Source organism: Colobus angolensis, unplaced genomic scaffold (assembly GCF_000951035.1).
Source record: "Colobus angolensis palliatus isolate OR3802 unplaced genomic scaffold, Cang.pa_1.0 Scaffold294, whole genome shotgun sequence".
Classification (NCBI taxonomy): Eukaryota; Metazoa; Chordata; class Mammalia; order Primates; family Cercopithecidae; genus Colobus; species Colobus angolensis.
The window spans coordinates 477,127-504,999 of record NW_012116199.1 but is presented as its reverse complement, the minus strand read 5'-3'; the positions used below and the strand labels follow the sequence as shown (position 1 = coordinate 504,999).

Here is a 27,873-nt window from a genome sequence, read left to right as displayed (position 1 = left end):
GTGCAGGATGTGCAGGTTTGTTACATAGGTAAAGGTGTGCCATGGTGGATTGTTGCACCTATCAACCCATCACCTAGGTATTAAGCCCTGCATGCATTATTTATCCTGATGCTCACCATCCCCCCATCCCCCCAACAGGCCCCAGGGTGTGTTGTTCCCCTCCCTATGTCCATGTGTTCTCATTGTTCAGCTCTCACTTATAAGTGAGAACATGCAGTGTTTGGTTTTCTGTTCCTGTGTTAGTTTGCTGAGGATAATGACTTTCAGTTCCAACTATGTCCCTGCAAAGGACATGATCTCATTCCTTTTTATGGCTGCATAGTATTCCATGGTGTATATGCACATTTTCTTTAAACTTTAAAAAAAAATTTTCCATAAGTTATTGGGGTACAGGTGGTGTTTGGTTACACGAGTAAGTTCTTTAGTGGCAATCTGTGAGATTTTGGTGCACCCATCACCTGAGCAGTATACACAGAACCCTGTTTGTAGTCTTTTATCCTTTGCCCCCCTCCCATCCTTCCCCCCAAATCCCCAAAGTCCATTGTATCATTCTTACGCCTTTGTGTCCTCATAGCTTAGCTCCCACATATCAGTGAGAATATACGATGTTTGGTTTTCCATTCCTGAGTTACTTCACTTAGAAAAATAGTCTCCAGTATCATCCAGGTCACTGCAAATGACGTTAATTCATTTCTTTTTATGGCTGACTAGTATTCCATTGTATAAATACACTACAGTTTCTTTATCCACTCATTGATTGATGGCATTTGGGTTGGTTCCATGATTCTGCAATTGTGAATTGTGCAAACACGCATGTGCAAGTATCTTTTTCGTATAATGATTTCTTTTCCTCTGGGTAGATACCAAGTAGTGGGATTGCTGGATCAAATGGTAGTTCTATTTTTAGTTCTTTAAGGAATCCCCACACTGTTTTTCATAGTAGCTGCACTAGTTTACATTCCCACCAGCAGTGTAGAAGTGTTCCCTGTTGACTACATCCAGGCCAACATCTACTGTTTGTTGATTTTTTTTATTATGGCCATTCTTGCAGAAGTAAGCTGGTATCACATTGTGGTTTTGATTTGCATTTCCCTGATCATTAGAGATGTTGAGCATTTTTTCCCATGTTTGTTGGCCATTTGTACATCTTCTTTTGAGAACTGTCTATTCATATCCTTAGCCCACTTTTTGATGGGATTTTTTTTTTTTTCTTACTGATTTGTTTGAGTTTGTTGCAGATTCTGGATATTAGTCCTTTGTCAAATGTATAGATTGTGAAGATTTTCTCCCTCTCTGTGGGTTGTCTGTTTACTCTGCTGGCTGTTCCTTTTGCCATGCAAAAACTCTTTAGTTTAATTAAGTCCCAGGTATTTATCTTTGTTTTTATTGCATTTGCTTTTGGGTCCTTGCTCATGAAATCCTTGCCTAAGTCAATGTCTACAAGTGGTTTTCCAATGTTATCTTCCAGAACTTTTATAGTTTCAGGTCTTAGATATAAGTCATTAATCCCTCTTGAGTTGATTTTTGTATAAGATGAGAGACGAGGATCCCATTTCATTCTCCTACATGTGGCTAGCCAGTTATCCCAGCATCGTTTGTTCAAAAGGGTGTCTTTTCCCCACTTTATGCTTTTGTTTGCTTTGTTGAAGATCAGTTGGCTGTTAAGTATTTGGGTGTATTTCTGGGTTGTCTATTGTTTTCCATTACTCTATGTGCCCATTTTTATACCAGTACCAAGCTGTTTTGGTGACTATGGCCTTATAGTATAGTTTGAAATCAGGTAGCATGATGCTCTAGATTTGTTCTTTTTGCTTAGTCTTGCTTTGGCTATGCAGGCTCTTTTTTGGTTCCATATAAATTTTATAATTGTTGTTTCTATTTCTGTGAAGAATGATGGTAGTATTTTGATGGGGATTGCATTTATGTAGATTGCTTTTGGCACTATGATCATTTTCACAATATTGATTTTACACATCCATGAGCATGGGATGTGTTTCCACTTGTTTGTGTCATGTATGATTTCTTTCACCAGTGTTCTGTAGTTTTCCTTATAGAGGTCTTTCGTCTCCTTGGTTAGGTATATTCCCAAGTATTTTATTTTATTTTTGCAGCTGTTATAAAAAAGGTTGCGTTATTGATTTGATTCTCTGCTTCGTCTTTCCTGGTGTATAGAAGAGTTACCAATTTGTGTACATTAATTGTGTATCCAGAAACTTCGCTGAATTCTTCCACCAGTTCTAGGAGCTTTCTGGAGGAGTCTTTAGGGTTTTCAAGGTAAACAATCAATCATACTGTCAGCAAACAGAGACAGTTTGACTTCCTCTTCACCAATTTGGATGCCCTTTATTTCTCTTTTCTTATTGCTCTGGCTAGGACTTCCAGTACTGTGTTGAAGAGGAGTGGTGAGAGTGGGCATCCTTGTCTTGTTCCAGTTCTCAGAGGGAATGCTTTCAACTTTTCCCATTCAGTATTATGTTGGCTGTGGGTTTGTCACAGATGGCTTTCATTACATTGAAGTATGTCCCTTGTATGCCGATTTTGCTGAGAGTTTTAGTCATAAAGCGATGCTGGATTTTGTTGAATGCTTTTTATGCATCTATTGAGATGATCACGTTATTTTTGTTCTAAATTCTGTTTATGTGGTATGCTGCATTTATTGACTTGCATATGTTAAATCATCCCTTCATCCCTGGTACGAAACCCACTTGATCATGGTGGATTATATTTTTGATATGTTGCTGGATTCTGTTAGCCAGTATTTTGTTAAGGATTTTAGCATCTATGTTCAGCAAGGATATCAGTCTGTAGTTTTCTTTTTTAGTTATGTCCTTTCCTGGTTTTGGTATTAGGGTGAGGCTGGCTTCACAGAATGAATTAGAGAGGCTTTCTTCTTTCTCTGTCTTGTGGAATAGTGTCAAATTCTGCTGTGAATCCATCTGGTCCTGGACTTCTTTTGCTGGTAATTTTTAAATTAAGATTTCAATCACACTGCTTGTTATTAGTCTGTTCAGGGTATCTAATTCTTCCTGATTTAAGCTAGGAGGATTGTATTTTTCCAGGAATTTATCCATGTCTTCTAGGTTTTCTAGTTTATGTGTGTAAAGGTGTTCACAGTAGCCTTGAATAATCCTTTGCATTTCTGTGGTGTCACATCATTTGTATTTCTGTTGTGTAATAGCTCCTGTTTGTTTCTTAACGAGGTTATTTAGATTTTCTCTCTTCTTTTCTTGGTTAATCTTGCTAGTGGTCTATCAATTTTATTTATCTTTTCAAAGAACCAGCTTTTGTTTCACTTGTCTTTTGTATTTTTTTGTTGTTGTTTCAATTTCATTTAGTTCTGCTTTGATCTTGGTTGTTGGGTTTGGGTTTGGTTTGTTCTTGTTTCTCTAGTTCCTTGAGGTGTGACTTTAGAATGTCAGTTTGTGCCCTTTCCCTCTTTTTGATAGGTGTTTAGGGCTATGAACTTTCCTATTAGTATCCCCTTTGCTGTGTCCCAGAGGTTAGATTGGTTGTGCCATTACTGTCATTGAGTTTGAATGATTTTTAAATTTCCATCGTGATTTCATTTTTGACCCAATGATCATTCAGGAGCAGGTTATTTAATTTCCATGTATTTGCATGGTTTTAAAGGTTCCTTTTGGAATTGATTTCCAGTTTGATTCCACTGTGGTCTGAGAGAGTGCTTGATATACTTTAATTTTCTTAAATTTATTGAGACTCATTTTGTGGCCTATCATATGGTCTATCTTGGAGAAACTTCCACGTGCTGTTGTATAGAATGTGTATTCCGTGGTTGTCGGATGAAATGTTCTGTATATATCTGTTAAGTCCATTTGTTCCAAGGTACAATTTAAATCCATTGTTTCTCTGACTTTCTGTCTTGATGAGCTGTCTAGTGCTGTCAGTGAAATATTGAAGTCCCCCACTATTATTGCGTTGCTGTCTATCTCATTTCTTATGTCTGTTAGTAATTGTTACATAAATTTGGGAGCTCCAGTGTTAGGTGCATATATGTTTAGGATTGTGATATTTTCCTGTTGGACAAGGCCTTTTATCATTATATAATGGTCCCTCTGTGTCTTGTTGCTGATTGGACTTTATGTAGGTTTAGACAGCGGATCTCAGCTCACTGCTGCAAGCTCCGCCTCCTGGGTTTACGCCATTCTCCTGCCTCAGCCTCCCGAGTAGCTGGGACTACAGGCGCCCGCCACCTCGCCCGGCTAGTTTTTGTATTTTTAGTAGAGACGGGGTTTCACCATGATAGTCAGGATGGTCTCTATCTCCTGACCTCGTGATCTGCCCATCTCGGCCTCCCAAAGTGCTGGGATTACAGGCTTGAGCCACCGCGCCCGGCCTCTGTGTCTCTTTTAACTGCTGTTGCTTTAAAGTTTGTTTTGTCTAAGAATAGCTACTGCTGCTTGTTTTTGGTATCCAGTTGCATGAAATGCCTTTTTCAACACCTTTACTTTAAGTTTATGTGAGTCCTTATGTGTTAGGTAAGTCTCCTGAAGACAGCAGATAGTTCATTGGTGAGTTCTTATTTATTTTGCAGTTCTGCATATTTTAAGTGGAGCACTTAGGCCATTTACATTCAATGTTATTATTGAGATGTGAAGTACCATTGCAGTCATTGTTCTATTTGTTGCCTGTGTACTTTGGTTTTTTTGTTTTTGCTTTTTAACTTGTATTTTTGTTTTATACATCCTGTGTGATTTATGCTTTACAGAGGTTTTGTTTTGATATGTTTCTAGGATTTGTTTCAAGATTTAGAGCTCCTTTTAGCAGTTCTTCTAGTGGTGGCTTGATAGTGGCAAATTGTCTCTGCATTTTCTGAAAAACTGTATCTTTCTATCATTTATGACGCCTAGTTTTGCTGCATACAAAATTCTTAGCTGAAAACGGTTTCGTTTGAGGATACTGAAGATAGGGCCCCAATCCTTTCTAGCTTGTAGGGTTTCTTCTGAGAAATCTGCTGTTAGTCTGACAGGTTTTCTTTATAGGTTACCTGGTGCTTCTGTCTCACAGCTCTTGAGATTCTTTCCTTCGTCTGAACTTTAGATAATCTGATGACAATGTGCCTAGGTGATGATCTTAAGATGAATTTCTCAGTTGTTCTTTGTGCTTCTTGTATTTGAATGTTTAGGTCTCTGGCAAGGCCAGGGAAGTTTTCCTCGATTATTCCCCACAAATATGTTTTTCCAAGCTGTTAGAAATTTCTTATTCCTCAGGAACACAGATTATTCTTAAGTTTGGTTGTTTAGCATAGTCCAAGCCTTCTTGGAGGCTTTGTTCATATTTTCTTATTCTTTTTTCTTTGTCTTTGTTGGATTGGGTTAATTCAAAGACCTTGTCTTCGAGCTCTCAATTTCTTTCTTCTACTTGTTCAATTCTACTGCTGAGACTTTCCAGAGCATTTTGCATTTCTATAAGCGTGTCCAATGTTTCCTGAAGTTTTGATAGTTTTTTCTTTATGCTGTCTATTTCCTTGAATATTTCTCCCTTCACCTCTTGTATCGTTTTTTGGATTTCCTTGCATTGGGCTTTGCCTTTCTCTGGTGCCTCCCTGATTAGCTTAATAACTAACCTCCTGAATTATTTTTTAGGTAAATCAGGGATTTCTTCTTGGTTTGGATCCCTTGCTGGTGAACTAGTGTGATTTTGTGGGGAGTACTAAAGAGCCTTGTTTTGTCATATTACCAGGGTTGGTTTTCTGGTTTCTTCTCATTTGGGTAGGCTCTGCCAGAGGGAAGGTCTAGGGCTGAAGGCTGGTGTTCAGATTCTTTTGTCTCACGGTGTGTTCCCTTGATATAGTACTCTCCTGCTTTTCCTATAACTGTGGCTTCCTGTGAGCTGAACTGCAGTGATTGTGGTCTCTTTTCTGGGTCTAGCCATCCAGCAAGTCTACCCGGCTTCAGACTGGTACTGGCTATTGTCTGCACAGGACAATGTACAGGATATAAACCATCTATGGGTCTCTCAGCTGTGATGCAAACCATCGATGGGTCTCTCAGCTGTGGACACTAGCACCCATTCTCCTGGAGCTGGTGGTGGGGTCAAATGGACTCTGCAAGGGTTCTTAGCTTTGGTGGTTTAATATTCTATTTTTGTGCTGGTTGGCCACCTGCCAGGAGGTGGCACTTTCCAGGGAGCATCAGCTGTGGTAGTATGGACAAGAACCAGTGGTGGGTGGGGCCCTAGAACTCCCAAGATTATATGCTATTTGTCTTCAGCTACCAGGGTGGATAGGGAAGGCCCATCAGGTGGGGGTAGGGTTGGGTGTGTCTTAGTTCAGACTGTCCTTGGGTGCGTCACGCTGCGGCTGCAGTGGGGGATGAGGGTGAGGTTCCCAGGTCAGTGGAGCTGTGAACCTATGAGGATTATGGCTGCCTCTGCTGAGTCCTGCAGGCTGTCAGGGAAGTGAGGGAAAGCCGGCAGTCACAGGCCTCACCCAGCCCCTATGCAATCCGAAAGGCTGGTCTCACTCCAACTGTGCCTCCCCTAACAGTCCCAAGTCTGTTTCCAGGCAGTGGGCAAGCAGAGCTGAGAACCTGCCCCGGTTACCTGCTTCCCAGCTGGAAAAGAAAAGGGCGTGGTTCTACTTCCCGCCTGTGGAGATTTTACAGCCTCCCCTGAGTTCTGGCAAAGGGGCTTCTCATCCGGTTCAAACTGTTACAAAGTTCAGCTGGAGACTCCCTTTTCCCTGTGGTGTTTCCCCCCCCTCCTCTGGCTTCCCTCCGGAAGGATCCCTGTGGTGCCAGGTAGGAATGGCCTGCTTGGGGACCCAGGGAGCTCCCAGGGCCTTTCCCACTGCTTCATCTACCCCTATATTTCACTCAGTTCTCTAAACCGACTCAGCTCCAGTTAAGGTTGGATACTTCTGCAAACAGACCTTCAGTTTCTCCATTGGGGGGTGTGTGTTTGGGAGAGCAGGATCTCCCTTTTCCACTTCCATAGGTGGGGCACTCACAGTATTTGGGGTGTCTCCTGGGTCCTGCAGGAGCAGTCTGCTTCCTTCAGAGGGTCTGTGGGTCCTCTCAGGATTGCTGGTTTGTTCTTGTAGTAGATCTGGAGCTAGAAATACGATGCAAGCTTCGGAATGCTGCTGTGTCCATCTGAGTCAGAGCTGCAATCTAGTCCTGCTTCCCGTCTGCCACAAAGATCCCATATTTTCTTTATCCAGTCTCTCACTGATGGGCATGTGGGTTGATTCCATGTCTTTGCTATTGTGAATAGTGCTGAAATGAACACACACATGCATGTATCTTTATAACAGAATGATTTATATTCCTTTGGGTGTATATAGTAATGGGACTGCTGGGTCAAATGGTATTTCTGGTTCTAGGTCTTTGAGGAATTGCCACACTGTTTTCCACAATGGCTGATCTAATTTACATTCCTACCAACAGTGTAAATGCATTCCTATTTCTCCACAGCCTCGCCAGCATCTGTTGTTTCTTGACTTTTTAATAATTGTCATTCTGACTAGCATGAGATGGTCTCTCATTGTGGTTTTGCTTTGCATTTCTGTAATGATCAGCGATGTTGAGCTCTATTTCACATGTTTTTGGCCACCTAAATGTCTTCCTTTGAGAAGTGTCTGTTCATGTCCTTTGCCCACTTTTTAATGGGGTTGTTTGTTTCTTTCTTGTAAATTTGTTCCTTGTAGATTCTGGATATTACACCTTCGTCAGATGCATGGATTATAAAAATCTTCTCCCATTTTGTAGGTTGTCTGTTCACTCTGATAATAGTTTCTTTTGCTTTACAGAAGCTTTTTAATTTAATTAGATCCCAATCTTTGCTTTTATTGCAATTGCTTTTGATGTTTTTGTCATGAAATCTTTACCCATGCCTCCGTCCTAAATGGCATTGCCTAGATTTTCTTCTAGGGTTTTTATAGTTTTGGGTTTTACATTTAAATCTTTAATCCATCTTGAGTTAATTTTTGTATTAGGTGTAAGGAAGGGATCCAGTTTCAATTTTCTGCATATGGCTAGCCAGTTTTCCCAGCATCATTTATTAAATAGGGAATCCTTTCCCCACTGCTTGTCTTTGTCAAAAATCAGATGGTTGCAGATGTGTGGTCTTATTTCTGAGATCTCTATTCTGTTCTATTGGTCTGTGTGTCTGTTTTTGTACCAGTATCATGCTGTTTTGGCTACTGTAGCCTTGTAGTATAGTTTGAAGTTGGGTAGTGACACACACATGTTTAAAAGGTATCCATGAACTCTTCTACTGAGTGGTTTTATCATGGATAGATGTTGACTTTCATACTATTTTTTTCATAAAATCTACTAATATGATGAATTATATTAATGTGCTTCCTAATACTGAACCTAACTAAGTTTCTGGAATAAATCTCCTTTAATCATTCATTGATGTTTCTTTTTATGTGTTTTTTGATTTGGTTTTGCTAATTTTTATTTAAAACTCTTTTTTAAATGATTCCCATAATACTTGTTTATTTTTTTCTAACTTTTACTTTAGGTTCGGGGAACATGTGCAGGTTTGTTATATAGGTAAACTGCATGTCATGGGGGTTTGGTGTACAGATTATTTTGCCACCCAAGTAATAAGCATAGTACCTACTAGGTAGTATTTTTATCCTCATCCTCTTCCCATCCTCCATCCTCAGGTAGGTCCCAGTGTCTGTTGTTCCTTTCTTTGAGTCCATGTGTACTCATTGTTTAGCTCCCACTTTTAAGTAAGAACATGTGGCATTTGGTTTTCTGTAAAATTCTTAAATTAATATAAATAAACTAGATTGAGCTATGGTTTTTACTTTTATGTGTAATCTTTGTCAGGTTTTATAGTTAATATTATATACGTAAAACAAAATGGAAAGTTTCATATTCTTTTCAATGCTCTGGATTAACCTAAGTAGCACCACGGCCATTTGATATCTGAAGGTTGGTAGATTTGGCCCACAAATCAACCTGTTCCTGGTCCTTCTTTTTCGGGGAGCTCTTTTATAACTTCCTTGAATTTTTTTCCTATGGAAATTGCTCTGACCAGACTTTCTATCTCTATATGGTTTAATTTTATTGTGTCATATTTTTCTAGCGATTTATCCATCTTAACCTGGTTTTCAAATGTATTTGAATGGAGTTAAAAAGATTCTTCCCATGGGCCTAAATCCCCTATATATTTCACTGAGGAAAATAAATGCTACTTGCTGAGTGCCCACAATTACATTGATCGTGCTTAGTGCTTTAAGGGTAAGTTAACTCTCATACAGGCAACAATTCCACAGGGACAGTGGTTTTATTCCATTTTACTAAAGCCCAGAGTGTCCAGTGGCAGAGTAAGGATTCCCACACAGACTCACTTTGATCCAGAAGTCACTATTATTCCGTCACACAATACCATCCCTTTACAATGGAACAGGGTGTCTTCAAAAGGTGTCAAGTCAAAACATCTGGTGCCTTTGACATATATTATGTGCATAGATGCATGACTGGAAGCAAAACATTTCCTTAGGTGACACTCACTCTGTTGTACCTTTTCATAGTTTTCTCCCAGTATGGAAAGATGGAAGAAAAGTCTCTATTAAAATTTACATCTTTGGGAACAGCAGTAAGTGTAGGACCTACTGAAGTTTTCTCCTGTGTGCACTGAAATGATATACTCATCAATGGCATATAGAATTCTTCCAGGGTTCTTCCTATGACAGTAAGTGTACAGCTGTCATTACAGTCATGGGCTTATGATCCCAAAAGGGTTACAGACTGTTCATAAAAACTACAAATGCTCTTCAATTTATGATGGAATTATATACCAATAAACTTATCTTAAGCTGAAAATATAGTAAGTTGAAAATGAATGTAATATTCCAATAAATCCACCTTAAAGTTGAAATAGGTTGAAGCATCATAAGTCCAGATGCTCCTTGACTTACGATGGGGTAACCCTCCCAAGAAACCTATCCTAAAGTTAGAAAATCCTAAGTCCAACCATTCTAAATTTGGGATAGTTTGTAGACAATTCCTAAAGAATCCACAAGGAATAATAATCAATAGTTTTGAAGAAAAGACTTAAACACAAAAGTGAACTTTGTAAGGCCACGAAACATGGTGACACTTGTTCTGACTTGTAGACAACTACAATCTTGCAACAGTGTAATGTGCCCACACCCTGAAAAGATCACCTTACCAGAGAACTTCAATGTCACAGAGATTATCTCATCCCTGAAAATGCGCAGCAGAGCTTGCCTGACAATTCTAAACCTTCAGCATTGGAATACTTGCAAGGCCGCTTTGCTTTGAAAGATTTATGTTTTTATTCTTCAGGCTCACAAATCTAGCTGTTACACTGGCATAAAATACGTGCCTGAAGCAGACCAATGTGCCATTGACAAGGGTTTAAAAAAAAATCCAAACAACTTACACATCAGGTTGCTACTTTTACTATTGATTCCAATCATTAAATCAGTTCTTCTGGGTAAAGGCACCTTCTTTTCAAGGAAAAGACAGGCTAATGGGTCAGCCTCTCTTCCTGGCCTGCCACTGTCATTGTGACAAATGGTGGGGCACACCTTGCGCACTGAGCTGTCACCCCAACCTACTTGCCTCCTCCTTCTCTCTGTGAAGGCTGCCCTGGAGGACAGAGTTCACGTTTTATTTGTCTTAACATCACCACAAGCTGGAATATACCAGATAATAAGTATGCTGAATAAATGAACAAAAGGAAACTAAAAACATTAAACCTACCTTCATACTCCATTCTGATGGGCAGACATGAAAATAACCAAAATTCCATCTAGATTGGAATCAATCCTCTAATATTGCTTACAAGAAACCCATTGGAATATGAGAAAGGAACACTTCTCTGTGCCTGGCAGATGAAGACAGCTGAAGGTAAGTTAAATTTTTGAGGAGGATTAAGGAAAAGTGCAAAGAGGGCATTCTGGACTGGATGAGCAACAGGGGTGGTGGCCAGGCACAGATATCCTGGTGTGTTCAGGAGAGCCAGTGGCCAAGAGGCTGGGGGGTGAAGGTGAGGGCCAGACCTGGGAGCTGCCAGGGTGAGTAGCTCACCTATGTTATGAGGCCAATGGGAGGCCGATGAGAGTTTCAGAGGAGAGAACTGACAGGAATGACATATGCTTTAGGAGAATAAATGAAGATAGAAAAAATTGGCATCCAGAGCCTAGAAGACAATGGGCAGGTGCTAGCCCAGCTTCTTAGATGTTATCCACTGCATACCCTTGTACCTACTGCAGACTGAATCTTGGTTTATCAGGGAGCAGTTGAGACCCTGGATTTCAGAAAAGACAGACAAAATTGCTAGTACCCAGGGATGAACTGCAATTGGTAAAAGCCGGCTATTCCCCAACCTGTGATTCACCAATTTGCATGTGCCATGCTGGGCGATGATTCAGTCTACTTGATGGAAATGGCTGGGTTTCCAACTGGTTGGGTTTGGAGGAAAGCACTTGCTTACCTGAAAGAGACAGGCTTCAATGGAATAGTCCTTTCTCGTTTTGCCTTTCCCCTTCTTTCTGCCTTGAGTGAGGAAATAACATCTGCAAGTCCACCCACCATTCTGGGAGTATAAAACATGATGCAAGAGGACAAAATCCAACCAAAGTTGGGTGGAGTAGGAAGCTATTTCCGATGGTATCATGGAACACTTGCACCAGCCGTAGACAGTCCACCCCTGGACTTCTTATTTTACTTCTCATCTAAGTATCTATTTTTTCAAGCCAGTTAAGTCAAATGTCTGGTTACTTGTAGCTGAATGTATTCCTAATTGACAGATAAAGGTAAAATGACTCAGATGTCTAAACTAGAAAAGAGGCAATAGGAAAAAAAAAAAACCCCAAGGAAAATACCATTTATAAACATAGATGTACAACTTAAAATTAAAGATTAGCAAATGAGTCCAAAAGATAGAAAAAGACATAAAGAGACAAATTAGAGCCTTGGAGCTGCTGCAGCCATCTTGGGTGCTTGGTAGTGGGGGTTATTAGGGTGGAAGGAGATAAGTCTGTGGGGTTCTGGAGATGCCATTACCAACCCTGGAATGCCTCATTCTCGTATATGTGAGAGAAGTGAATTCCCCTCTTGTTAAATCTGCCATGCTTTCTCTCTGTTACTAATGGCCAAACATGATTCTCATGCCAATACACTATCTTAACAAATTTGAGGAGAAAAACCATATGGTCATCTTAAAAGATGCCAAAAAGCCCACAATTATTCATTATACCAAGTTGAAACAAACCAGGAATAGAAGGAAGCTTTTTTCTACTTATTAAATGATATTGATTCTAATTTTTTAGGACTTATCACACCTAATAATGAACACTTTAGAAGCATTTCCATCAAGGTTTAGAACAAACTCATGACTAAGTATTACATCAAATGAGAACATTTTAAATGGCTGGAACAAGATCAACATCCAAAAATCAACACTTTTCCTACATGTCAACATTAGCCAAGTTAGAATTTTAAAAACAACACAAAAAGATCTATTTCATAATAGCCAACCAACCCTCACCAAATATCCTGTAAGTTAATTAGGAAAAACACACAAAAAGAAGGAAACCTTTATTTTTTTTTTCCTTTGCAGAAAACAATAAATCTTTAATGAGGTATAGAAAAAGAACTTACATAAATGGATGGGAAGACTATATTGTTAAGATGCCAGTTCCTCTCTAATATGTATAATAAATTGAATGCAATCAATACAGAATTTTTCGTGGAAGCTGACAAACAGTTTCTAAAACTTAGAAGAATAAGCCAGTAATTCCAAGACAATTTTGATGAACAATAAGCTGGATGTTCGTTCTCCTACACTTCACACATAAAGATACTGTGACTAAAGTGATGGGTACACAGGGCAGACAGAGACACATGGACCTGTGAAGGAGAACAGAAAATGCAGAGATGTGTGAGGGTAGCAGGGAAAGAGAGATAATTTGGTATATGATAATGGCAGATGCCCTTAACTTCCCATCCAATACCCATTCCCCTTCCTTATCACTAACAGCCTTTGCTTTTGCTCATGGCTACAACGTGCTCGGCCCCATGTAGGCAGTCTGTGTGCTCATGGCTACAATGTGCTCCGCCTCATGTAGGAAGTCCATGGGCTTAATATACGGGCTGATGATTGGGCTAAGTGAATCAAGACAATTCTGATATCTGCTTTCCCAGTTTTTCCTGCAGCTAAAAGTATCCATGTGGCCAGTTCTTTCTCCTCCATGAGCTGCCAAAATGCAATAGGAAATCTTCTAGGCTACTTTTGGCAAGTTTTGCTTTCCTAAGAAAAGGGGCATGCATAGAACACTCCCACTTTGAAGTGATGTGATACGAGAAGCTGTGCTGGCCTGTGACCATGAGGGATGGGCCAAGAGAACCTGGAAGATGCTGCTATGACATCACTGAGCAGCCAACCCAATCGTGCACTGGCTCCCAACTCTGTCTTGTGAAATTAAACATCTCTGACGAAGCTGAAAGCATCGCTAACTGACAGAATGACACACATAGGGAATCCCAAATTTCTGAGAATCCTGTGGGAAAAGGACCACATTATAAAATTTATAAAATAAGTTGGAAATCCATTCAGAAAAAATAAAGCAAGATTCCCTACATCCTATCACTGACCAACAAATTCCACGGGAATTAAATACACATAGAGAAGAAGTAAAACTGCAAGTGTGCCAGAGAAAAGTATAGGTGAATACATTTATGACCTTGTGGTAGAAAAGTGTGCTGGAGACCCTGCCTGATGTTGACCAAGGCCCTTGCCTTTGTGTTTCTAGATCACATTTCTTGGCCTCCCAAGGCCAAGCAAGGTGTGGCCATGTGACTTAAGTTCCATGGAAATAGAATATGGCATGGAAGGAATGAGCCATTTCCAGGCCTGGCCCCGATCTCCGACGGCATCCCCACTTCTCCTTTATCTCTTATTTGCCACCTCAGCTCATTAGAGAGGATTCAGCAGAAAGTCAGTGACCCCAGGGGATAGTAGAACTGCTGGATGGGAGAAATGTGAGTCCCTACATGATGGTATGGTCCCTATCAGGCTGGCACATGGCAAGAAATAAACCCACCTTGTGTTAAAGTGCTGAGATTTGTGGGGATGTTCGTTTTAGCATGTAGCCAGCCCTAACTAATAGATAAAGCTTTTGTAAGAGCTAAAAAGTGAAGGTCCGTCTAATATGGTTTGGCTGTGTCCCCACCCAAAACATCATCTTGAATTGTAATCTCATAATCCCCACGTGTCAAGGGTGGGATCAGGTGGAGGTCATTGGCTCATGGGGGTGGTTTCCCCCATGCTGTTCTCATGATAATGAGTGAGTTTTCATGAGATCTGATGGTTTTTACAAGTGCCTGGCATTTCCCCTGCTTGTATTTCTCCTTCCTGCTGTCCTGTAAAGAAGGTGCCTTGCTTCCCCTTCACCTTCCACCATGATTGTAAGTTTCCTAAGGACTCCCCAACCATGCTGAACTGTGAGTCAATTAAACTTATTTCCTTTGTAAATTACCCAGTCTCAGGCAGTTCTTTACAGCAGCATCAAAACAGACTAATAGAGTAAATTGGTACCACAGAGAGTTGGGTGCTGCTATAAACATACCCAAGAATGTGGAAGCCACTTTAGAACTGGGTAACAGGCAGAGGTTGGAACAGTTTGGAGGGGGCTCAGAAGACAGGAAGATGTGGGGAAGTTTGGAACTTCCTAGAGACTTGCTGATGGCTTTGACCAAAACACTGACAGTGAGATGGACAATCAAGTCCAGGCTGAGGGGATCCCAGATGGAGATGAGGAACTTGTTGGGAACTGGAGCAAAGGTGACCCTTTTTATGCTTTAGCAAAGAGACTGGTGGCATTTTGCCCCTGCCCTAGGCATCTGTGGAACTTTGAACTTGAGAGAGATGATTTAGGGTATCTGGTGGAAGAAATTTCTAAGCAGCAAAGCATTCAAGAGATGACTTGGTGCTCTTAAAAGCATTTAGTTTTTATTCATTCACAAAGATTTGGTTTGGAATTGGAACTTATATTTAAAAGGAAGCAGAGCATAAAAGTTCAGAAAATTTGCAGCCTGAAAATGTGATAGAAAAAAGAAAACACGTTTTTTTTTTTTGAGGAGTAACTCAAGCTGGCTGTAGAAATGTACATAAGTAGTGAGGAGCCAAATGTTAATCACCAAGACAATGGGGAAAATGTCTCCAGGGCATGTCAGAGGTCTTCACAGCAGCCCCTTGCATCACAAGCCAGGAGACCTAGGAGGAAAAAAATGATTTTGTGGGTCGGCCCCAGGGCCTTGCTGCTTTGTGCAGTCTCAGGACTTGGTGCCCTGTGTCCCAGCTGTGGCTAAAAGGGGCCAATGTACAGCTCAGGTTGTTGCTTCAGAGGGTGCAAGCCCCAAGCCTTGGCAGCTCTCATGTGGTGTTGGGCCTGCAGGTGCACAGAAGTCAGGAATTGAGGTTTGGGAACCTCTACCTAGATTTCAGAGGATGTACAGAAATGCTGGGATGTCCAGGCAAAAGTTTGCTGCAGGTGCAGAGCCCTCATGAAGAACTTCTGCTAGGGCAGTGCAGAGGGTAAATGTGGGGTCACAGCCTCCACACAGAGTCCCCACTGAGGCACTGCTTAGTGGAGCTGTGAGAAGAGGGCCACCATCCTCCAGATCCCAGAATGGTAGATCCACCGACAGTTCGCATTGTGCACCTAGAAAAGTCGCAGACACTCAACACAAGCCTGTGAAAGCAGCCAGGAGGGGGTCTATACCCTGCAAAATCACAGGGATGGAGCTGCCCAAGGCCATAGGAGCCCACCTGTTGCATCAGCATGACCTGGATGTGACACATGGAGTCAGAGGAGATCATTTTGGAACTTTAAGGTTTAAGATTGCCCTACTGGATTTTGAACTTGCATGGGGTCTGCAGCCCCTTTGTTTTGGCTAATTTCTCCAATTTGGAATGGCTGTATTTACCCAACGCTTGCACTCCCATTGCATCTAGGAAGTAACTAACTTGCTTTTGACTTTACAGGCTCATAGGCAGAAGGGACTTGCCTTGTCTCAGATGAGACTTTGGACTTAGACTTCTGGGTTAATGCTGGAATAAGTTAAGACTTTAGGGGACTGTTGGAAAGGCATCATTGTGTCTTGAAATGTGAGAACACAAGATTTGATTTGGAAGGGGCCAGGTGTGGAATTACATGGTTTGGCTATGTCCCCACCCGAAATCTTATCTGAATTGTAATCCCCATGTGTCAAGGGTGCGACCAGGTGAAGGTCACTGGACCATGGGGGAGGTTTCTCCCATGCTGTTCTCATGATAGTGAGTGAGTTCTAATGAGATATGATGGTTCTGTAAGTGCCTCACATTTCCCCTGCTTGCATTTCTCCTTCCTATTGCCCTGTAAAGAATGTGCCTCGCTTCCCCTTCACCTTCCGCCATGATTGTAAGTTTCCTGAGGACTCCTCGGCCATGCTGAACTATGAGCTAATTAAACCTCTTTCCTTTATAAATTACCCAGTCTTGGGCAGCTCTTTATTTCAGGGTAAAAACAGACTAATACACCATCAAAACAAATTTGATAAAACCGATAATAGCAAAAACCAAAGACAATGAACAAAGTTCTATATGATAAAAAAAAAATAGATATTTTAAAGTTATATAACAGAACAAGAAATTTTGGAAAAAACATAAAGACAAGGAATTGGTATTCAACGGACCAATTAAAATATCAACATATTACATGAATGTGCAATTTACAGGAAACTCAAATGACTAGAATCAACCTTAGTCATAATGACAAAAATACAAATTAGACAAGATACCCACTAACCACCCTCACCCACGCCCTCATGCATCAAATTGGCAAGGGAAAAAAAGCCTGAAAACATCAAGTCCTGGTGAAGTGAAATTGGTAGTTTTTAACACTGCTAGTAGGGGAATATTGGGCTAGTGGTGAGGTCAAGAGCAGCCATTTTTTTTAGTATCTAAAATTGTTTTTAATATAGAATACATATTTTAATATAGAATACATATATAGAATTGTAACTATACAATTCTGCCTCTCAGTATCTTCCTGAGAGAACACTCTGCTTAGGTATACAAAGAAGCACGTCTAAGGATGCTCCCTGCAGCATAGCTGGAAATATAAAAAAAGTCTGTCAATAGGAGACTGGCTGAATCAAGCCTATTACATCAGTACCTGAACTACATTACAGGTGCCAACAAGGAAGGGTCTCTAGGACACATGAGATTATTAATGTGTTATAGCACGATTAAACAATACTCACAGGGAAAAGGTCTCATGGGTAGAAAACTTTCCAGAAGGAAAACTAGCTATGGTCATGAGGGCTCTCAGGAGCTCAGGACCCGGGAGGGAGGGAGCAGGACACTCATCTCTACTTTAAGGCCTCCCAAACTCTTTGCCCCCTGCTCACATAATAAACCATACTTCAAGCATCATTTTCTACTGAAGCTATTAAATAAGATGCAAGAAATGACAGGGGCCTGGGCTCCAGCATGGAAGCAAATGCAAGCAAGAGAAGAGTATAAAGGTGCACCTTGTCTGGCAGGTTATGTGATGGGGGTTGGAGAATCCATAGAGGCTGTGCCAGCACAAACCCTGGGGAAAGGTAGGGCTAGTTTTGAGTTGAAGCTTTGCCATTCTCTTCAAGTGTGGTCTTTAGGAAATCACTAAATCCCTGTGAATCCACTTCCCCAACTATATATGCAGAAGATACCATATCTTTCTTGGAACTTTGTTAAGTTTAAATAAACCTAAATAAAAACATTATACATATCGGCCTGCCTGCCTGCCTGTCCACCTATCATCTACCTTCAATCTATATTCTATCTCTCCCTTTCTTGTTCCACCCACCTACCTACGTATCTTTTGATGTATATTTGTTCCTGTCTGTATGTATCTATCTTTCTAATTATTTTTTCTCATTGTCTGTCTGCCTTCCTCTTTCCTGATTTTCTGTCTCTCCTTCTGTTGGTCATGTGTCTGTCTTACTATTATCTATGTAGATGTCTAACTACCCATCTTCCTTCCTTCCTTCCTTCCTTCCTTCCTTCCTTCCTTCCAGCCTCCTTCCCTCCCTCCCTCCCTTCTTTCTTTCTTCCTTTCTTTCTTCCTTTCTTTCTTTCTTTCTGCCATCCTGTCTATTTCTATCTGTCTTCATCCATCCATCCATCCATCCATCCATCCATGCACCGACCCACCCACCCACCTATGCATGTTTCTGGGTGTCTATTTGTCAGTATGTCTGTATGTCTTTGTGCTATATATCTGTCTATCTGACTACCTGTCTGTCTCTCTATGCTAGAAACTCTCTGTTTTTCTGTCTATCCATCTGGGGGTCTCAATGTTTTTCCCATCTGTCTTGTCTGTATGTCTTTCAACCGATCTTGTTTGTCTACATATCTATCCATATGCCCAAGAATGTATCTATCTGATTATCCACAACCTGCCTGAATGTCTGTCTATATATCCCCCTCCCTTTCCTTTCTCCCTCTATAAGTTTCTGTCTGACTGTGTTTCACTGTCTAATAATGATTGTCTAATTTCTCCCTGACAGTCTAATTTCTATTGACCACTGTTGACCTACCTTCTTGGTGCTTGACACAGAGCAGAGCCTCACTCAAGGCTAGTTTACTTCTCCCTTTTCAGTTCCTTTCACTCCTTCATTGCTCCATTCCTACACTCAGCTGCCATTAACTGGGCCATTGCTCTGTGTTACGTGCTAGGGATACAATCTAAAATCAGGCAGGATCTCTGCCTTCTAAGAGTGTTTGGGCTGCTGGCCTAAAAAACAAATTAATGAGGCAGCTATATCACATGATGCTTAGAGCTATGAGAGACAAGATGGTGTTAGGCACAAGGGAAGGGCACCCATGCTAGACTGGAGTGGAGGAGAGAGTAAGAGAGGCTCTGAAGAAGTGACATCTCATTTGAAAACCACAGGGGACTGGGGATTTTGCAAAGAAGTAGAGGGCTGAGCTCCATGTAATTGGGGAAGGGGTATGGACAGTGGGTGCAAAGCCAGGAAAAGAGGGAACAGGGTACATGTAGACCTGGAGAACAACAGAGCCAGGACACAGTCAAAAATTCTAACCTAGGAATTGACAAAATTCAGGCAAGAGAGACCAAAATTGACCTAAATAAATAGAGAGATGTACTGTTTTTATGAATTGTAAGATATACCACAGTTAAGATGTCAGGTATAGGCCAGGTGCGGTGGCTCAAGCCTGTAATCCCAGCACTTTGGGAGGCCGAGATGGGCGGATCACGAGGTCAGGAGATCGAGACCATCCTGGCTAACACGGTGAAACCCTGTCTCTACTAAAAAATACAAAAAACTAGCTGGGCGAGGTGGCGGGCACCTGTAGTCCCAGCTACTTGGGAGGCTGAGGCAGGAGACCGGCGTAAACTGGAAAGGCGGAGCTTGCAGTGAGCTGAGATCCAGCCACTGCACTTCAGCCTGGGTGACAGAGCGAGACTCCGTCTCAAAAAAAAAAAAAAAAAAGATGTCAGGTATAGTCACACTGATCTATAAATTCAATGCAATCCCAGTCAACATTCCAACAGGTTTCTTTGTAGGTACAGACAAGCTGATTCTAATTTTATATAGAAAGATAACGAAACTAGATTAGTCAAAACAACATTGAAAAAGAAAAAAGTTAGAGGACTCACACACTTGATTTTAAGATGCATTATAAACCTTCCATGGCCAAGACAGTATAGTATTGGGATAGTAGAGGATAGACACATTTATTACTAAAACGAAAGACAACTGATTTTTGACAAAGGCACAAAGACAATCCAATGGAGAAAAGATAAGACTTTTCTAGGCCGGGCGCGGTGGCTCAAGCCTATAATCCCAGCACTTTGGGAGGCCGAGATGGGTGGATCACGAGGTCAGGAGATCAAGACCATCCTAGCTAACACAGTGAAACCCCGTCTCTACTAAAAAATACAAAAATCTAGCCGGGTGAGGTGGCGGGCGCCTGTAGTCCCAGCTACTCGGGAGGCTGAGGCAGGAGAATGGTGTGAACCCAGGAGGCGGAGCTTGCAGTGAGCTGAGATCTGGCCACTGCGCTCCAGCCTGGGCGACAGAGCGAGACTCTGTCTCAAAAAAAAAGACTTTTCTAAAAAATGATGCTGGAGCAAATGGACTTCTATAAAGTAAACTCAATCTACGTCTTACACCATATATAAAATTAACTCTGAATAGACTAGGTGTGCATGTATGTTTGTATGTTTACGTGTCCATGTGTGAGCATGTGTATGCATGTGCTGTGTGTGTGCATGTCCATGTGAGTGTGCATGTGTTTAACAGTGTGTATGTGTGTCTGTGACTTCTGTGTGCATGTTTATGTTGAACGTGTGTGAATATATGTGAACGCATGTGCATGTGTGTGTGAATGTATGTGCACATTCGCATAACTGTGTGTGACAGTCTGTGCATGTTAAAAAGGGAGAGAGGGAAGGGTATCTAAGGGCCATTTGGATAGAAATTCCAGTGGGCTGGTTGTTAATACTTGGAAGTTTCCAGGCCACTTACAGTAAGTGGAATCAAGAGAGTCAACGTAGTGGCTCTTTCCATTAAGAAAAAAAAAATTAGATTTTACAAAAACTGGAGAATTTCAGCTTTTGGGCTTTCTTATTGGCCCATATTAGTTGATTATTTACACACATCAGTGACTGGTAAAATTCAGTGTTTTATTTTAGTGTCTATCTTTTCAAATATAATAAACAACTTTGCCCAAATAAAAAGATAAACATAAAGGAAATAAATATTTGTCATCATGTATGGATTTGAACTTTTAAAATAGATAACATTGAGATAGGTGGATTCTGAAGAACCCACCCAGCATTCTATACAACCCTGTCAACTTTATGACCTAACAGATGAATCTACTAATTGTTTTCTTCTTTAGTTTCTTGGGTTTTCATTTTTAGTCACTAGAAACACTTATACAAATACAAATCCAGGCAGGCATTCCAAAAATTCCTGGGGATAATTTATGTCTAGTCCCTGGTTCTCACTGCCTCAGTTTTGAAAGGAGGATTGCAGTTCCTATTTTAATATGGTTGTGGTGGTGATTACATAGCATAGTGCCTGGCACACAGCAAGTACCAAAAAAAGGATAGGTACCCCATAAATATATACACCTACCATATACCCACTGAAATAAAAAATATCAAAAACATAGGTATGATTACGATTATGTATATATTTATTTGCAATATATTCTTAAATTAATAACCTGGGAAACCTAATAAAACCATCTGGAGTTCTATTCCTTCAGAAGATTTGCTTTTGGTACTTTTTATATCAAAACAACATATAATTTTTAAAAGGTTGGTTCTGAATTGAAACTGATGACTATGAAGTCCAAGTTGACAGGATCAGCTGTTTGAGTCAGAAAGAAACTGCATTCTTAAGCAGAAAATTTGTTTGTCTACACTCCCCTGAGGAAAGAATGGTAAAGCCAATTGCATTCAAACACTAAGCATTGGCTCAAGACCAAATAAGAAGCACTGCAGCCCTGGATGATGTAGCCAATGTAAGTTCGATGCAATTGATTTCAACAAAGAAAACTATTTTGCTACTGGCCAAGGATGGGGTATCTTTCTGAACCCTACATTGTCCCCACAAATAAGGTACCTCTAGTTTTAAGCCTCCCTAATCAATGGCCAAGGATGCAATTACAGTTGCAGAGAAGGGGAACTCAAATGGAGTGGGAATAAAGAAAGGAAGAGTAATAAGGAATAGGAAAGGGAGAGTAGAGAAGCAGGAGAAAGGAGATGGGAGAAGCCAGGAAAGATGAAAGACAGCTCTGCTGAGAAGCACATATCCAAGAACAATCAACCCTAAACATTTCATGGATGCTGCATCAGTTACCTATTGCTGTGAAACAACAACTTCCAAATTTAGGGACTTAAAACAACACATATACATAATCTCACCATTTCTGTGGGGCAGGAGTCAGAGTGCACCTTAGCTCAGGGTCTCTCACAAGGCTGCAATCAAAATGTGAGTTGAGGCTGCAGTCTCATCTGAAGGCTCAAATGAGGAACCTTTCTCTTCCAAGCTTACTCATGTGATCATTCACAGAATTGTTTCTGAGGGTTGTTGAACTAAGAAGCTCAGTTCTTTGCTACGTGGGCCTTTCCAAGGTGAGATCACAAAATCAGAGTTGTTTCATCAGAACAACCACATGAGAAGAGTCAGAGAGAGCCTGAGCAAGACAGAAGTCAGTGTGTTTGCATCCTGGTCTTGGAAGTGACACCTGTCACTTCTGCTGTATTTTGTTTATTAACAGCGAGTTACTATGTCCAGCCCACACCCAAGGGCAGGGGACAACACGAAGATGCGATGTCAGGAGGCAGGAATGGTTGGGAGCTGTGTCAGAAGCTGTCTCCCACACATGGCCTTGCAGTGTCTACACTGGAGCTCAAGTGCATTGTGCAGGCCAAAAAGCGGCACTTTCACATGGTGCTACATGATCACTCACAACTTGTCAACCACCATATTTTAGCTGATTGTTATGGAAACATTGATTCCAAACCTGAAAAAGGGAAAAATGATGATTTCTGAGATCTGTGATATTCTGCTAGAATGCAAAAAAAGTCTGATTGATCCCATTCTGAAGCTCTTGAGCAGTGTGACAAATATTTATCTAATCATTCACAATTGGTTAAAATAAAGAGGTTTATAGCCCTGTGAGATTAGCCTGCAGGATTGATAGCTTATGACTTTTACTGCCTAGTAAACAAGTCAACTCCAAATTTGGCATTTGTATTGCTTTGTAGAGGTTTGCCTTAACTTAGCATCTCATTTCTGCATTACTTTCCCAACTGACCTTAAAAATCCCAGTTACCAGCCGGGCGCGGTGGCTCACGCCTGTAATCCCAGCACTTTGGGAGGCTGAGGCGGATGTGCCACGAGGTCAGGAGATTGAGACCATCCTGGCTAACACGGTGAAACCTCGTCTCTACTAAAAATACAAAAAATTAGAAAGGCGTGGTGGCGGGTGCCTGTAGTCCCAGCTACTCGGGAGGCTGAGGCAGGAGAATGGTGTGAACCTGGGAGGCGGAGATCGCACCACTGCACTTCAACCTGGGCGACAGAGTGAGACTCCCTCTCAAAATAAATAAATGAAAAATAAATAAATAAATAAATCCCAGTTACCCAATGCTTGTGGAGCCAGTAAATCCCAGTTACCAAATGCTTATGGAGCCAGATCATTTGTCTTTTTGCTGGTTCCCTTATTAATGAGTTAAATAGAGCTTTGGAACATGGTAACAGATGATTTTGCCTGAGAATTGAGCTTTTGCATGCTCTAGGAGTAACCAAGAGGTACACAGGGAATTCAACAAAGTGCTGAATACACACTGGGTTCCTGGCCTTATCTTGACTGGCTGACCCACCTTCAAACACTTATGGGGCACAATGTCTGTGTGGATAGCAAGCCCCCAGGGGATTTAAGAACTGCCCTAAGGGTGTGTCTTCAAGCCTTTTGTGAATTTATGCTTATGCCATCTCACGGGGCACTGCGTCTCTTTCCACGGCTCAGCAACAGGGCTTTGAAGAATAAGTCCCAAAACCAAGTTCTGGGTATGAGGGTTTCCTGGCTGGTGATGCTGATGAACCCACACTGGGGAACACATACTGCCAGGCTGCTGTTGTACAGGAGAAGGGAACAGGAAGAGGGAGATGCAGGGAAGGGCCTGGCCCAGGGCTGTGGAGGAGGAGGGGTCCTTTTCCCCCGAGTGTGGCCAAGCACCTGCAAGCCTCCTGGGAGCGGGCCTCTCTGCACGGGCTTTGCCTTGGCTTCCAGCCACCTCCATTTGGTTCTCTAGCACACAGGCCTGGAGCGTGGAGCTCACTCAAGACCAGAGAGCTCAGGTTTCCAAGTGGACAGACATTCCACAGGATGTGCTTTGGGAAACTGAGAAAAGGCAGCCCTGATATTTCCATCCACACACTCAAGTGAAACTCAGTGATTTCCTTGGTGTTGATGCAGAACCAGAGGTTTGATTTTCACCTGCACTTCACTCATCCTATAACCTTTGGGTTTGCTCCTGGGAAAACAAAAAAGGCACAGTCCCATCCCCAAGGAGCGCATACAGAGGACGAGGAGACAAGCAAGGATTCCCGGCATGTGAACAGCTGGTAGGAAGGAAAAAGGAGATGTGGCGAGGCTTCAGGGAAGCCTGGGGCTGGAGCCCACAAGAAGTGTGCTCTGGTCCTGGCAAACTCCAGGCTGGTTGGGTGGATATCGCCCCAGAAAGCAGGGGAACCTCATAGGGCCATCCCTTCAAGCTCAGCCGACAAGAAGCCGACAGAAAGCATGTCATGTGGAAGCAGGATGCAGAGCGGCCTTCTCTGTGAGCACTAGCTCTCATCTGCTTTTAAGAGTTGTGGGGAAGAAAACGAGGCAAGTAACCTTTTCAGAGGAAGTATTTTTAAGATATTAACATGTTTTCCAACAGCAATTTTTTTGAAGACTCAGTCTAATTCATATTCGTGTGTAGCTTCTAAAATAACCTATATTTGCACAAACTGTTTTCTTGGTAAAATTTTCAAAACATTCTCAAGGAAGATGCATTCTGTGGCAATGGGATGCCAATAGAACTAAAAGGACTTGATTTAAATGGAAAAAAACACCCACACATAATCTTCAGATAAAAAAAAAAAAACCCAATTGGTTAGTGGTGACTGAAAGGCAAACCTGACAACAGACCAGGGAGGTTCAGGTCCAGGGAGGGGACACAGTTAAGGGTGACCAAGAGCAGGAGGAGGAAGCCGACCGGGGAGGGCACATCAGGACAGTGTTCACTGATGAATATTTCCTGGCGTGGTGGTTTCATTCCCTATGCAACCCTTTAACTGCAGGGACACAGAGCATGGGGCATCTACTCTGTCATTCAGATTTATTAGCATTTTTGCTAAAGGTCTTATAAAAGATCTCAGGAATAAAAGCAGCATCCAGTGGCTCTCACCCATGTTTCCTGTGTCTGATAATAATTAACAGCTACTGCTTAGCAAGGCCAGCCACAGGCTCTACCCTCCGCCATATGCCTCCTGCAGTGGTCACTCCCAGTCTCCTAACTGTAATTATAAGGACACTAAAGGTTTGTGAGGAGAAATGTTTGCTCGCCGTCACCTGGTTGTTGTATGACAGAGACAAGATGCATACGTAGATGCCTATCTGAATGGTCTAACTTCAGAGTCCTCCTCCTGACCACCTCACCATATGCTCCCTTGTGTGATGACCTCACAACCACAGAAAATGTGAAACATGAAGGACTATGTGACAAAGAAAGTCTGAGGTCCCAATAAACTAATGGCTTAAAAATCATAATACAACCATCAAGGGATGCTAAGATCACTGGATGAAAATCAGCCAGGGAAGAGAATGTTCACAGGGCTTCAAAGTCTGCCCCATTGCTTACTAGTAAAAGACAAGAATGTAAAAAGGCCTTTATAGGCCAGACATGGTGGCTCACACCTGTAATCCCAGCATTTGGAAGGCCGAGGTGGGTGGATCACCTGAGGTCAAGAGATGGAGACCATCCTGCCCAACATGGTGAAACCCCATCTCTACTAAAAATACAAAAATTAGCTGGCCGTGGTGGTGGGCGCCTGCAGTCCCAGCTACTCAGGAGGCTGAGACAGGAGAATCGCTTGAATCCGGTAGGTGGAGGTTGCAGTGAGCCGAGATCTCGCCACTGCACTCCAGCTGGCGACAGAGCGAGACTCCATCTCACAAAAAAAAAAAAAAAAAAAAGTAACTTTATAAAGAGAGCTCATGAGAAACGACCTTAGCCCGGTGAACAAACTTACCACCATGAGCCATGGGCGCCCACTGATGTGCTGGAAAGAGAGATGGAGGAAATGTCTATCTCAATCTAAGTATGAGGAAATAATCAGACAAGTCCGGATTAGGTAGCGCTCCATAAAACAAGTGGTTCAGACTCTTCAAAGACATCAACATCATGAAAGAGAAAAATGAAAGCAGGGCTTTAGTTCAGATAAAAAGAGACATAACTGAATTCAGTGAGTGATACTTAATTGAACACTAGACAGTGGAAAACAGCTATGATGAATATTTGGGAGACAATCAGGGGCATCTGGATAGGGACAACATATTTGGACAATATCACTTTATCAATATTGTATTTCACAGTGGTAATGGTACTATACTTTTGTAGAAAGCAGCTGTGTACTTAGGAGATGATGCCAAAGCGTCATGATGTCAACAACCTACTTTCAAATGATTCAGACAAAAAGAATCAAACACACACAAACACATATTTACCATCTGCGTGTGTCTGTTTGTGTATAAACAATTGGTAAATCTGGGTGAAGAATTATGGGTGTTCACTTTTCTATTCCTTCAAGTTTTCTGTAGAATTAAAGCTTATAAAATAAAAAGTAGGCAAGAAGGTATATAAAAATATTTGTTCCAAGAGTGATAAAGCAAAAGAATGGCTATGCTATCGGTCGGATTAAAATTGTATTTTTGGATAAGAAGAGGAAACAGTAAAAGTAAAAATAATTCGTGTGTTAAGATAACGGGACTATTTTTCTTTTGCCTACAATATTGTAAAAATCAATAATGGTTGCAACAGATGACAAATTTTGCACTGGTATAAATCAAGTCACTTTGTCAATCACTACAGTTGTTTTTTTTTTTCCTTTTAAAGAATAATGCCTATAATTCCAATCTCAAATTCTAATGCCGTATGAAGTACATTTCATGACTCTTTCTCAACGAACCTTACACTTTATCCGGGCTTTAGGTTTGATTTCCAGGGAGTCCACAGAACCACTACCAGCTCTCTTGTCAGAGGAAGTGACTGCACTTCCCCCTCTGGCCTGCCACTAAGACCCCACCAACACAGGACTTACTTTTCAGACACCTGATTCTGGAGGTGGGTAGCAGTCAGGCATGCAGGCCAACGCCGCACCGTCCCTGCTGGAAATGGCCCATTGTTGCCCCAGTGGAAGGTGAGACCACAGCGCCTGAGAACTCTGGAAAAGACAATGAGAATCAAAGAGAATGTTCAGACTTCATGGAAAGTGAGAATTAACCATTTCAATTTTAGGATTTTTTATATTTAAAAAATTAAATATTAATATTTCAACTTTTAAAATGATTTTAAATATTTAACATGCATCTGAAATTGGCTGGTGAATCCCACACCCCTGTCTCCCACTCCCAACACACGACCCCACCCTTTAATTTTTAAATGAATGTCCCATCAGGAGACAGAAGAGGATCAATGGGAAAAGTCTCATCTGTGTAGACTTAACAGACGTGAGGGTGGCCTTAGAGCTCCTAGAAGCTGATGTGCCAGGGGAGGGGACTGTGCTTCTCAGCGGGGCTCGAACACTGAACTCTGACTTCTGAGATTCTGGGAGAGAGGCTCTGGGGGTGTGATCTGCGGGGAACCTCAAAGTGAGGGGGCTGTTCATATTCCACACAGTGGAACCAGGTGCACCCCATCTGGACTGGGCATCCCCTAGGTCAGCAGATGTCTGTATATTTTTACCTTTTTAGGCCATTTATCTCATAACTTATAGATAAAATTTACTTTTTACTCAGTTAAATAACATATATAACCTCTAATTTCCACATAGGATAAGGCCCCTAGTTCAATCTAATTCCCATCTCTTCCTCTGCTACCTGCTATATTTTGTTGAAATCATTTAAAATATTTTAATTTGAAATTCCTTTTGATTTTTGTATTCTACTTTCTCAGGAATCATAATTCTTAACAACTGCTTTAAGCTTCAGTTCTATATTATTACTTGTAACATGACTGTGTTTTGGTGTTTGCTGATTGATCATAAATAATTTGCATATCTCTCATTGCTCCTTTATTTTTCA

General features: G+C 41.5%; 1 protein-coding gene across 1 annotated transcript in view; it reads right to left on the bottom strand.

The window, feature by feature from the left end:
• OTUD7A (OTU deubiquitinase 7A) overlaps window positions 1-27,017 on the bottom strand; it is a 199,334-nt gene extending 172,317 nt beyond the window's left edge. Inside the window, exon 1 of the mRNA XM_011949258.1 lies at window positions 26,892-27,017. The gene's annotated coding sequence lies outside the window, so the exon portion shown is untranslated. The remainder of the gene's footprint in view (window positions 1-26,891) is intronic.
• Window positions 27,018-27,873: the final 856 nt, after the last annotated feature.